This window comes from Phyllostomus discolor, chromosome 4 (assembly GCF_004126475.2).
Source record: "Phyllostomus discolor isolate MPI-MPIP mPhyDis1 chromosome 4, mPhyDis1.pri.v3, whole genome shotgun sequence".
In the NCBI taxonomy this organism is placed as follows: domain Eukaryota; kingdom Metazoa; phylum Chordata; class Mammalia; order Chiroptera; family Phyllostomidae; genus Phyllostomus; species Phyllostomus discolor.
This window is the reverse complement of record NC_040906.2, coordinates 126,071,776-126,084,202: the sequence shown is the minus strand read 5'-3', so window position 1 is coordinate 126,084,202 and position 12,427 is coordinate 126,071,776. Positions and strand designations below refer to the sequence as shown.

Sequence of the window (12,427 nt, the reverse complement as noted above, 5' to 3'; positions counted from 1 at the left end):
AGTAAGTTGAAAATAAACAAATGCCTATATAAAAACACAGATATGAAACACTAATTTCATACTAGCTTTGAGTCCAAAGGAGTCTGCATTTCAGTACAATGTTGAGTGATGCGCCAATGGGAATCATGGATTACAAGGTTGCCTACAGGGTAGATGGAGGGCACAGGTAGATGAAGGGTGGAAATCAGTATTCCAAATTTACCTGGGAAACATTTCCAAAGAAAAGGAAGATTTCTGGAACTAGTTGTTAAGAATAAAAGTCTTGGAAATCTGGGACAGAGAAAACAATTCTTCTAGAAATAGAAATATAACTAAGAAAGGGCCTAAGATGAGGAAGGGTATAAAAAGACTTGAAGACCAGAAAATTAAATACATGTGCCTAAAATAAGCTTAGGAAATAGGGTAAGCAAAAGAAAGGAAAAAAAAGACAAAATTGGAACATAATTAAAAAGGTAAAGGCAGAGAGGAATATCCAAAAACAGGCACATAAAATTGAGAGAGTCTAAGTTAATTGTTGGGAAAAGAACCATTACTGACTCTGTGGAGCAATGGGAGTAAAATAATCTTAAAAGGGAAAAATCATTTTATTGACTGCCTACTGTGTGTCAGACCAGAATGACCAAATCCCAGTGCTTTGTGAAATTTACGTTCCAATGGGGGAAGACACCATGAGCAACTGACATATGTAATAAATAGATAAATTATATGATAAGCTATAAGATGATAATTTTATTAGGAAAAATATAGCAGGATAAAGGGGATAATGGGCCCCTAGTAACTGAGGACAGTTTCTTAAAAAGATTTTATTTATTTATTTTTAGAGAGGGGAAGTAATAGAGAAAGAGAGGGAGAGAAACATCAAAGTGTGGTTGCGTCTCACACCCCCGCTACTGGGGATCTGGCCCACAACCCAGGCATGTGCCCTGACTGGGTATCAAACAGGTGAGCCTTGGGTTTGCAGGCTGGCACTCAATCCACTGAGCCACACCAGCTAGGACTGAGGATGGGTTTGAAGGGTTTCAGGTCTTTTTGAGAAAGTATCCTTTGAGCAATGACATGGAAGGAATTGAGGAAGTCATGAATGTGGGTATCTTGAGGAATTATGTTCTAGGCAGAAGAACCAGCAGTGCAAAGGCCCTTTGCCAGGAGCATGCCAGGTATATTCAAGAAATAGTAAGGGGCAATAAAAATGAAATGAGAAAATGAGAGTAATCACAATGCCTTGAAGGCATTATTGAACCTTTAGCACTTATGTTTCATTTCTGAATTAAATTGTAAGCTGTTAGGCTTTTATGTTGATATAATAAAATGATTTGATTTAGGTTTGAAAGGATTGCCCGAGCTACTGTGTTAACAACAGACTAACAGGTTTTAAGGGTCAGAGCCAGGGTGGAAGCAGGAAGGACCTTTGGAACTATTGGAGCAACTCAGTCAGAGGTGTTGGTGCTGGTCCTAGCTCCTATCAGTGATAAAGAGAAAGAATCAGATACTAGACATCTCTGAGCCAAAAGGACCTCTGGATGAATTAAACATGGGATGTGAGAGAAAAAGGGATAAAAAAAGGATGACTCAAAAAAAGGATGACTCAACCTAAAGAACGAAGTTTTCCTCAACTGAAATAGGGAAGAGTGCAGCTATATAAATTTTAGGTAGAAGTTTAAAAAGGCAAGTGAAGTTTGAGATGCCTAGATATCCAAGTGGAACACTGAATAGAGACGTATAGGCCAGAGACGTCAATTGGGTATCCATGGTATAGAGATGACAACTAAATACAAGTCACCAAAGAGACTGGATAAACAGAAAAGACAAAGGACTGAGCCCTGGGACAAGAAGAGGTACCAGCACAGGAGACTGAGAAAACAAAGAGAAGGTAGCAATCTGGGAAGTCAAGGTAAGACAGTGTGTCAAGAAGGAGGGTGTGCTCAAGAGTGTCAAACCCTACTACTAGGCCAACAAACATGAGGGTTATCATATCTATTCATTGGGTTTAGCACTATACAGGTTATTGATGAGTTCTACAAGTATAGTTTTAGTGGAGTGGTAAAAGCAAATAGTTTATTAGAAGAGGTGTAGGAGGGAATGAGAGAAGCAGGAATAGGTAACTCTTTTTGAGTAATTTGGCTACAATAAAAATCAGAAAAATGGAGAGGTAGGTAAAGCTGAGTCCAGAGAAGTTGTATCTTCTCTTTTTTTTAGGTGAGAGAATTAACAGCATGTCTACATGCCAATGAAAGGCTCTAATAGAGAATGAAAATTAATGATGCAAGCAATGGTGGGAGATAGGATGGGGAAGAAGAGAATTTTTGGAGCAATGTTTTGAGTAGGCAATAAAAGATAATATCTAGTAAAAAAAGTAAAGCCATTAGAGCACAGAAAATACAGACCAATAAAAGAGCATCTGTACTATCAAGCCAGAAGGCCAAGTATAAGCATGCGGATGCTGGTAGAAGAGCCAATAGGGATGTGGTACTAGGGTGAAGTTCCTTTCTGAATGCTTCAATTTTCTCAGTGAACTGGCAAGATCTTCAACTGAAAAGATGGTGAGTTACAGAACTCACCTACAGAAGTAGGTGAGTTCATACCTACTTCAAAGGTATGAAGAAAAAGGTCATTAGAAGTCATCTAGGATGGTTGGAAAGGGAATAAATTATAGAAATATAGTATGATTTCAGGGCAGCACCAGCACTTACCAGGATATAAATTTAAAATGAGACCAGTCTGTGTAGTTGTGAGTTATTCTCAACTTTGTTTAGTTGCAAGGGTACAAGCACAGAACAGGCAAAGAGTTTCATTTAACCGTGGATGCAGTTCTGGCTGTGAGAGTGTAACAAAGTGGGCAAAGGAAGTGGAATTAAAGGCACATGTGAAATGGAGATAAAGACAGGAAAAGAGGATGTCATGAATAAGAAGGGTGTGAAATGAGGGTGGAATTAATGAACCTGAGGTCTTGCTGGGGTTAAGGGATGGTTAGATATTAAGGAATTGTTGATTTTTTATGCTCACTGTAATATATAATAAAGAAAATAATGTAAGATATCATTATATATAATATATATATAATATGCAAAAAGATGTTGCCTTATATTTACCTCACATTATAATAGATGAAACAAAATTGGCAATGAACTGATAATTGTTGAAGCTGGCTGATGGTATATGAGAATTCTCTTCATTATTATTCCTACTTTTGAAAACTTCCATAGCACAAACTTAAAAATAATTGAAGTAATATTTGATATTAGCAGATAGCAGAGAGAGAAAGTCAGAAATATAAGTACAAGTGGTAGTCAGATGGGGATATATGAAACAGGTTACACAAGATGTGCAGTTATAGGCCATGACACTATAAAAAGAATTGGATTAGGAGTCAACGGGCGAGAAATGAAGGACAAAACCCTGCGAGGAGAGAAGGCCAATGAGCTGGTCTTTAGCAAGCGCTCTTTCATGTGTATCAAAATTGCCAGGAACTGAGATAGGAATGGTATTAAAAAGAGTAATAGAGAACAAAAATCATCAAGAAATGAGAGGAAATGGAATGACCTAGAAGTAGACACACGGCAACCACTGCCAGGGTAATGTAGTGCCTACACCGTCATAAAGGAGGGTTCTGCAGAAGTAAGGCTGCTTGAGTGTGGTTGGTAGGGTGACAATATGGGTGTAATCATTTATAGTTTAATGTGAACATTTCACCTTAAACATCATATGGTGTGCTTGAGTGTGGTATTGTTATGTTACAGAATTACATGCTTATGATTTTGTAATAAAAAGGGGTATTATATGTGCTGGAGTCTGCTGTATGTTAGAAGATGAGCAAAATCATGGATAATGTATTAAATCATTTTATTTATTCTAATAAGATGTAAAACAAAACACTGAACTATGCATAAATTATACAAGTTGATGACATTCTTCAAACTGCCTATGAAACATACTTGAATTAGACTCTCTAGGAAGAACAATTTCAATCAGATCTAGTTGCCTCTAATGGTCCTTTTCCTATTTATAAATGGTATGAGGGGCCAGAAGATGGGAGAAGCTAGTGATAACAATCTCACTCATGCCTTGTGAATATCCTTTATAACATCAAATATGGGAAAAAACAATCACATTCACAACGGCTAATTAAGTTTACTCAGCATTAACAAGTGCTGTGCTGATGTATGGGCACTGAGATGAAGAAAACGTCCATATTATAAACTTATCGTACACAATATCTCAGAAAAAAATATATCTGGAGCAGTCTGGTCCCAATTACTTTTTTTAACTTGAAAGGAATTTCTAAAATAAGAAAACATTATTATGCAACATAGTATTCTTTAAGACATTATCAGCATATCTAAAGAATTTGTTTTTAATGTGTCAGAATGCTTCATGTAACAAATTATTGGAAACTTCAGAAAGAAGAAAACACATTACTAGAAAAAAATAAAGGTTTTTGTGTGCAGAAAGTAACTGAAGTCACTCAGCCCATGGATGATGCTGGCACACCAAAGGCAGAACAAATGTCAGTCTCTTCTCTCGCATGAAGAGCAAAACACTGGGTCAGAATCCATAAGGCTAGATGACACATCTTTGATAAGCTTATCTGATGTCAACTGAGTCCAGTAGCTTATCAGGACATCTGGTGACCTGCACCATCACTTGATATGTTGAGAAGTTGTATAAAGTCTACATAAAATTCAGTTTTGCCAAGAGAGGTAAAATAAAATGTAATGCTTTTTAAAATTAATGGTGGGTTACATTTCTGGAAAGGAGTAAATAATTATAGATGAGGTATGCCAAACCTGATCTAAAGGTATTATATTCTCAGTTATCTAAATTATACTGTGCTTTAGAAATTACCATAGTGGCTATATGTAATCAAAGAAATATATACCTGATTAGGGTAAGGCTTTTCAAAAAATACATAATTGATTTTATAAGTCAATACAGAAACCGGTTATGTTAAATGGTATCTAACAAACTACCATGACATTGTATACTAATTCCTGTTTTACTCTTACTTATAAATTGAAAAAGTAAATAAACACATTCATCAGCAACATGAGAATTAGAAATTCTTAGAAAGATGTTATAAATTGTTTTTCAGATTTGAGTGAAACTTCCCCTCTCTTAGCAGTTTCAGACACTCTGGCTCAGCATGTTGGTTTTCACTTCTCTCTCTCACTGCAGTGAGTTCTTCTGAAGTGACCAAGACAGTGGCGGTCACACAGAATTAAAATAATATAAATGCCAACAATAAAATTATGATAAGTAAACTGTATTCATGACACAATTTAAGAACATTCAGAAGAATACATAATTGCTTGTTAAATAATATAAGAATTCAGGAAACACTGTTCTATACAGACATGGGTGCTATGGGAGGGGACGTGGCAGAATGAAACACACTGACAGGGTTTCATGGAAAAGCCTTAAATAATGAATAGAGTTTATTTTTAGCCATTCAAGCTGGAAGACTAGCATTGAAAATGATAGCGATATTTTAACACATGTATTGAACTAAACTAAACATAAACTTATGCTTATGAATATGGAACAAATTTAGGATTTATACAGATTATGAAGGATCTTGAAACTGTGATATATTCTGAAATTTGGTTGAAAGAGCAATATAAACCTTAAAAAAGAAAATGTCTGGTCAAAAACAGTATCTTGGAAAAATGTGTGTCATAGCAATATTTCATATTAAAATACCTAAACTCTGTTGAGGTATATTGACTGATAAAGATTATAAAGCCCCCGTTTATTATTTTTATTGTATGTTCATATGTATGAATGTACTGAAACACCAAAAACAAAACAAGGTAGAAACTAGTGATAGAAAAGATGAAAAGAACTGAGAAATCAATGGTAGTTTTGATAGAAAATGTTCATCGCAACATTGACATTGAATACACGTATTTCCTTAGAAATATGCTTCACTACCTAGGATATTTTAATTTGGAACTTGCATTGTTTATTCCATTGTAACTTATTAGGATTGAAAGCTATTAGTAATATGTTTCTACATGACCTACACACTGAGTAAAATGTAAGTATTCCTTATGTTAATGTTCTGTAGTCACAGAATGGTCATTATTGCCCTCAAAATTGAAAAATTGAATGCCATACCTTTTCTGCTTCAAAATATTAAGCACTATTTGAAAGGCTTCAGACTCCCTTGGTAATTGCCTACACAGATACAGGAGGATTTACTTTTTCTAACAGAAGAAAAGCCAATAAGGACTTCAAATAAAAAAAAAAAAAATGGAGCTCTATAATAACTGTATTTATAATAAAATTCAACAAAACTAGAAAACTTTAAGAACTGAGTAAATCAGGGAAATGATCACTTAGGAAATACATATTTCTGGGTCTGTAAAGACTTTCAACAGCAATGTGCTAAATAGATTCCAGAAAAAAAAATCAGAGAGTGGTATTACAAAAACGTGCTTTTGGCCCTTATCCTTCTGCAGCCTATGCAAAAGTACCCTTTTTGTGTGAAATTTTATACTACATATACAGTATTTATAAATATGTAAGTATTCATAAATATAAATATTATATATATGTATATCTCCACTATAGTATTATTTAGTAGGTTACAGATTTACATTATAAATGCCTTAATTTCTGCAGATAGTTAAGTATCTATTAGCACAGACTAACAGCTATACTGATCTATCAGCTGGTTTGGTCTGTCATACATTAATTAATCTTGAGGAAGTCACTAAAATTAATCTGAGTCTCAGTGGCCTCTATTACATGTTAAATAAATTAGAGGAGATCTTGCATGTAACAAGTTCTAAAATTCTATGTTTTAATCCCAATTATCCAATAATTGGATTAAAATGTTCATTGTACTTAGCTTGTAAAAATCACACCAAACATGACTTGGTGAAAGTGAAAAAAAAATTGGGTGTTGTAATAAAAGTCAATAGGAAATGTAAAGGGAAATGTTTCAGCTCTGCTATGGCTACAATATAGATCTGCAGAATTACTATGTTTGACAACTCAGAAGGGAAACTGCATAAAATTATTTCCCAGATTTTCTACATTGTATTATATGATTGAAAGTAATTATACAGCACTTCACAGACTAAATGTTTGTGTCCTCTCAAAATTCAAATGTTGAAATCCTAACACTCAGTGTTGATGATATTTGGAGGTGGGACCTTGGGAGTCATTCAGTCATAAGGGTGGAGCCCCCATGAAGAGGATCAGTGCCCTTGTAACAGAGGCCACAGAGAGCTCTCACCCCTCCCACCGCTTCACCAGAGTGAGAAAACAGCTGTCTATGAGCCAGGAAGGGGGTCCCCACCACACACTAAATCTAGTGTCTTGATCTTGGGCTCCAAAACTGTGAGAAACAAATGTTTTCTGTTTAGGCCACCTGGTCTATGGTATTTTTTTTTTTTCTTATGAGAAAGAGAGAGTGAGCAAGAAAGCGATGTGAAAGAAAAATCAATTGGTAGCCTCCTGAACATGCCCCAACTAGAGACCAAGCCCTCAGCTTAGGTATGTGCCCTAACCAGGGATTGAACCTGTGACCTTTCAGTCTATGGGATGATGTTCCAACCAACTGAGCAACACCAGCTAGGGTGAGTCTATGGTATTTTTGTTATAGTAAGCAGAGTAAGACAACCATAAAAATAAACTATGTTTTATCTCTGTCACATTTAAGGAAAGCCTTGCCTTTGGCTTGCACTAGTAGGCGTCTCTGCTTTCTTAAATAGTTTTTACTCTGATACTTTAAGGAGGAAAGAAAGAAGGCAGGCCTAAAAGAAACTGCAAAGATAAGCCAAAGTCTGTTTACTGATTTCACAATTCAGTCCTCTTACATGTTCTCATTTCCCAAGCACTTTTCAAAAAGAAGAGACTTTTCCTGAAACTTGGCCTGGCAAAGGTTTCCAGCATGGCCCCTCAAGTCAAGGCATCAGCATATAGACAGAGGAGTTGCCTAGAAAAGCAAGCTGAGGACTTCCCAGCCTGAAGGACCACAGAAATAGCCCACCTCCAGAGCCTAAGAAGGAGCTCTGTGGGGAGTTACCGTGAGAGGCCTGGGAGGGTGACAAGGAGGGAACACTAAAGCCGATTCTGTTCAATGAGCAAACTGTTACAATACCCCTAACTTTGTGCTAAACCCAACTCTCAGTATCTTTCAAAGGGATGCTCCTTAAAATAAAGATTCATGCACTGTTATCACAGCACTAGAAATACTAGTCTATTCTGCTGCTACAGAAGGATCAGAGTCATATTTTAGTCAAATTCTAGCAACATTTGTAAAGAGAAAGTTAAATTTAAATATTATTTAAAATAATAAACTACTAAGAAACTAAAAAGCATTCATAATTTTCAAAAAACAAAGTACATGCTATACATAGTATACTAATACATCAAGGAATACAAGTATATAGTAGTACAGGTATGTAGTAGCATTACATCACAAGGAAAGAACTTAAGTATGTACCAAAATGTAATATTTATGTATGAATTTTTACTTCATTCTTAATGTTTACCATTAAAATTGTAAAACATAAAGAAAAGCTAAAAAAATACAATGAATATTTATACTCACTACTAATATTTTAAAATTTTGTTATATTTGATTTAAAGTTACATAAATGTATTCAGAGACTTGGGATCAAAAGTCAGACTACAAACTGAAATAAGTTTATCTATGGCTGTAATTTTCACCCGTGTTAGGGAGAAGGCTGCGGTGAGTATATAAGGCAACCTGCTCACACAGAAGACTTACTTCAGACCAAAAGCCATTCATTAAAAGTAATAAATATTTCATATTTAATTTCTTAATAGCTTGATATTGACCATTCAATATTGCACTAGAATTCTGAGTGCAATTGGTTATTTTCACTGGTAATATTTAAAAAGAAGCTATCATGGAGAACATCACAGTAAGTGAGATTTTAAATCATTAATTTAATTAACTATAATTTTTTGCTCACAATTTTGAGCAAAACTTCTCAAAATTGTGAAAAGTTGGTAAAAATATAACAAAGGTTAGAATGCTATTACACTTCAAAATTTTTCTTGGCTTTTTAATTTTCACTAATCATGAGTATTAGAACAGCATTAAATAATTTTTAAAAAATTGTTTTAAATTTGGGAGAAGCAACTGGAAAGGAAATAAGTAGGAATAAAAAAATTTAAATAACCTCATGAAAATGTTTTTGTGAAAATTTTATTTCTAAGTAAAACCTCTATGTTAGGCTACAACATATTTGATCTTTCTGAATATGTGTCTTATAATTATTGGGTTAACTAGATCTCTCTGTAATTCCACATAACTTGAGTATATTTCCTCTTTAATATCTAGCTTCCATTGTACATATAACTGGAATATACAAGGTGTTCAATAAATTCTTGTTGGAATGTAGTGACTCCATGGTGCCTATTCTCAAGCAGCACACAGCTTTATGTGATTTGTTTCTAGATCTAAACATCAATGTGACACTTGCTGTTATAATATTTTGACCAGGAATTAATGCATATTAGTATATATGGGATAAGATAAAAAATGGAAATATCTACCAGGAGGTAGAGTTAGTGGGTTTCAGTCCTAATGCAACATAAATATATACTGTCCTAAAGTGGATGGTGGCAGCAGGGGTAAAAGGAAGGTCTAGGGGTAAAGTTGTAAATAAATGGACAAGACTCAATGGCTGAATACTTGTGGTGGATGAGAGGGGCAAGTCAGGAACTGCTAGGCATGAGAGACATAAATTACATGGAGAATTATTGTACCATTATAAAAATAAACTTAAAATTCAAAGGTAGTATTTCATTTTTATATATAAGGAAACCCAAAACAATGTGCTAAAAAGTGTTCTTTGTTAAAAAAAGAACATCCATTTACCCATCCATCCATCTAGGGTCTTTTTTTTTTTTTTTTTTTTTTTTTTGCATGATTGTAGGACTCGAGCATTTTTAAGCACACAGGAGAAGTTTGGTGGACACCAAGAGAATACAATGGGGAAAAGGTTATTTAGTTGATGGCATATCTCAGTGGTCAGCAGGGAACTGAATGAGCACACCAGGAAGAGTTTGTCTTATAATTACTTCTGTTACACAGATGTGCTAAGGCGATAGGGAAGAAAATAATGGAAGATAACTGAAAGAAATGCTTTGGTGGTGGGTAGGTATGGTGAGAGGAGGAAAGGGAAACAAATTAGTAGGCTGTCAATGGATGCCCTTAACATACTTTTCATCATTGGAGGTCAAGTTTTTCTATGGGTATATGGGCAGTGAGGGCTCAGACTATAGGCTTGGATGGACATGAAAAGAATTCAGATTAGCTGCTCTGATCAATACAATATGAATTTAATGGGGAATTAAAAGAGTTTTGCAGTATTACAGTAAGAGTCCATTGAGCTTAAAAAATGTAACTTTGAAGTTGATACTTTAGCAAGTTTTTGAGGTATTTTCAGCAATGTTCAATAACTGTAAAAAGAGACTTATGTAACGACTAATAAAATTTCAATACTGACTGGATATTTAGTTATTTTCCTAGGTTTGATCATTTGTTCTTTTTTAAAAAAAACCTTAATTTTCAGACAATCATATTGAAACCATTACAGAAGAAATGATCTGATGCATATGCTTTTCTTTAACTTAACTTGTGACTTGGAGGAAATAAAATTGACCACAAGTTGATAGTAATTGAAACAGGGTGGGTGCATGAGGATTCATTGTATTATTCTCTCTTCTTTTATGTGTTTGAAAACTTCTATAACAAAATAAATATTCAAGAAACTTTCTATACTTTCATTCCATTTCTTACTACCTTTTCTTCTCACTTTTTTCTATTTTTATCTTTGTAAGTCATGTATCATTTTTGCTAATTTTCCCTTTTATTTTTGTACTCATTCTTTCTAAATCATTTTTTTAGTGTTTCTTGGCCTTCTACAAATATGTGTCCCTACATACCTATTTGAATCTGGGATCTGCCATTTTCTAGCTGGGTAAAATAAGACAGGGAAGTTGACCTCCTTGAGCCACATTTCTCATCTGTAAAATCAAGTATGTAACTCCTAACCCATAAAATTGTTGGGAAAATTGAGATGATATATATCAAACTCTCAGTGAGTGGCACATGGTAAAGAATTGATAAGCATTATAAACACATGGCAAGAAGTTATTAAATAATTGCTATTATTAATTAAAATGTTGGTGATAACATAGCTTGAAGAATAAACATTTCATTATATTTGAACAAAACTTTATAGTTCCAAATTTAAAGAAAAGATGAGTGAGGTGTTTTACATTTCTCAAGCTGTTATTTTAATTTATAATGTTGGATGTAACCAAATATTTCCCAACAATTAAAGCAACAAATACAATGAAACTGAAGAAAACTTTCTATTTCTGGTTTAAGAGTCTGCATTCTTTACTTGGACAATAATTCTTTCATTTTAATGTCAACTATAAACAGTTAATTAACCTGACATAAAAAATCAAACATATTTCATTGCAAAAATACCACAAATCCTGTTTATTCAATAGTAATTTCTATTTAATTAAGAAACTTAAATGTAAAGGAATTACATTAAAGCATGAAGTATTGCAATACCATTCTGCATTTATTATGATTTGTTCCCATGTCTTTACCCTATAGTCAAATCATACATATTTAATCTTCTATTGACTTAACTGAACCACTCCTTTTTTCCTCTTTTGGAAAATTTTCACACTAATAGTTTCTGTAAATTGTACATTATTTTTCACTTTGATGCCTGAAAGTTGAAAGACAGCATACCTCCGGTGGTTGCTGGCCATTATTCTAAAAGCTAAGAGATACAGGAAATAATTTTGGTGAAACATCAAGCTAAATGGATACATTTTAGCTACATTACTTAGACTATTTCCTGAAAAATCCCTCCCCTCACACACTTCCAGTTCCTTAAGTTTTTAAACACCTAATGATAGTCATTCTATACAGATAAACAATATTACAGGCACAAAACAACAAATGTTTTCCAGTTATGCTATAGTATTAAGACACAGATTTCATATTTTAGTAGCAGTTATTTTATTTTCAGGTCTTCAATCTATGACTAAAGTCTCATTAAATTCTTCATTTCCTCTGCTGGAAAAATTATAACATATAATTTATTTACCATATTTTGCCATGTATAATGTATATGTTTTTGCCCAAATTTATGAGTGAAAACTAAAAATGTGCATTATACGTAAGTATAAAGATTACATACTGTGGGTATAATAATCCCGTGTATAATGCACACAAAAACGTGGCTGCACATTATTCATGGCAAAATACGGTACTTTCCTAGAGCAGGTTGGTAAGAAAGAACTAACTGCTCAGTATTCTGAGTAGAAAGTCTGTTTCTGATGATTACATATTTTACATCTGAAAATAGAGGTTTTGAGATTGCTTTTATTAAAGCTGAAATAACCACATTTAGAC

General features: G+C 34.0%; 1 protein-coding gene across 2 annotated transcripts in view; it reads right to left on the bottom strand.

Annotated features, from left to right (window-relative positions):
* Nucleotides 1-12,427, bottom strand: part of FAM83B (family with sequence similarity 83 member B) — an 84,919-nt gene that overhangs the window by 13,080 nt on the left and 59,412 nt on the right. The gene's annotated exons all lie outside the window — the stretch shown is intronic.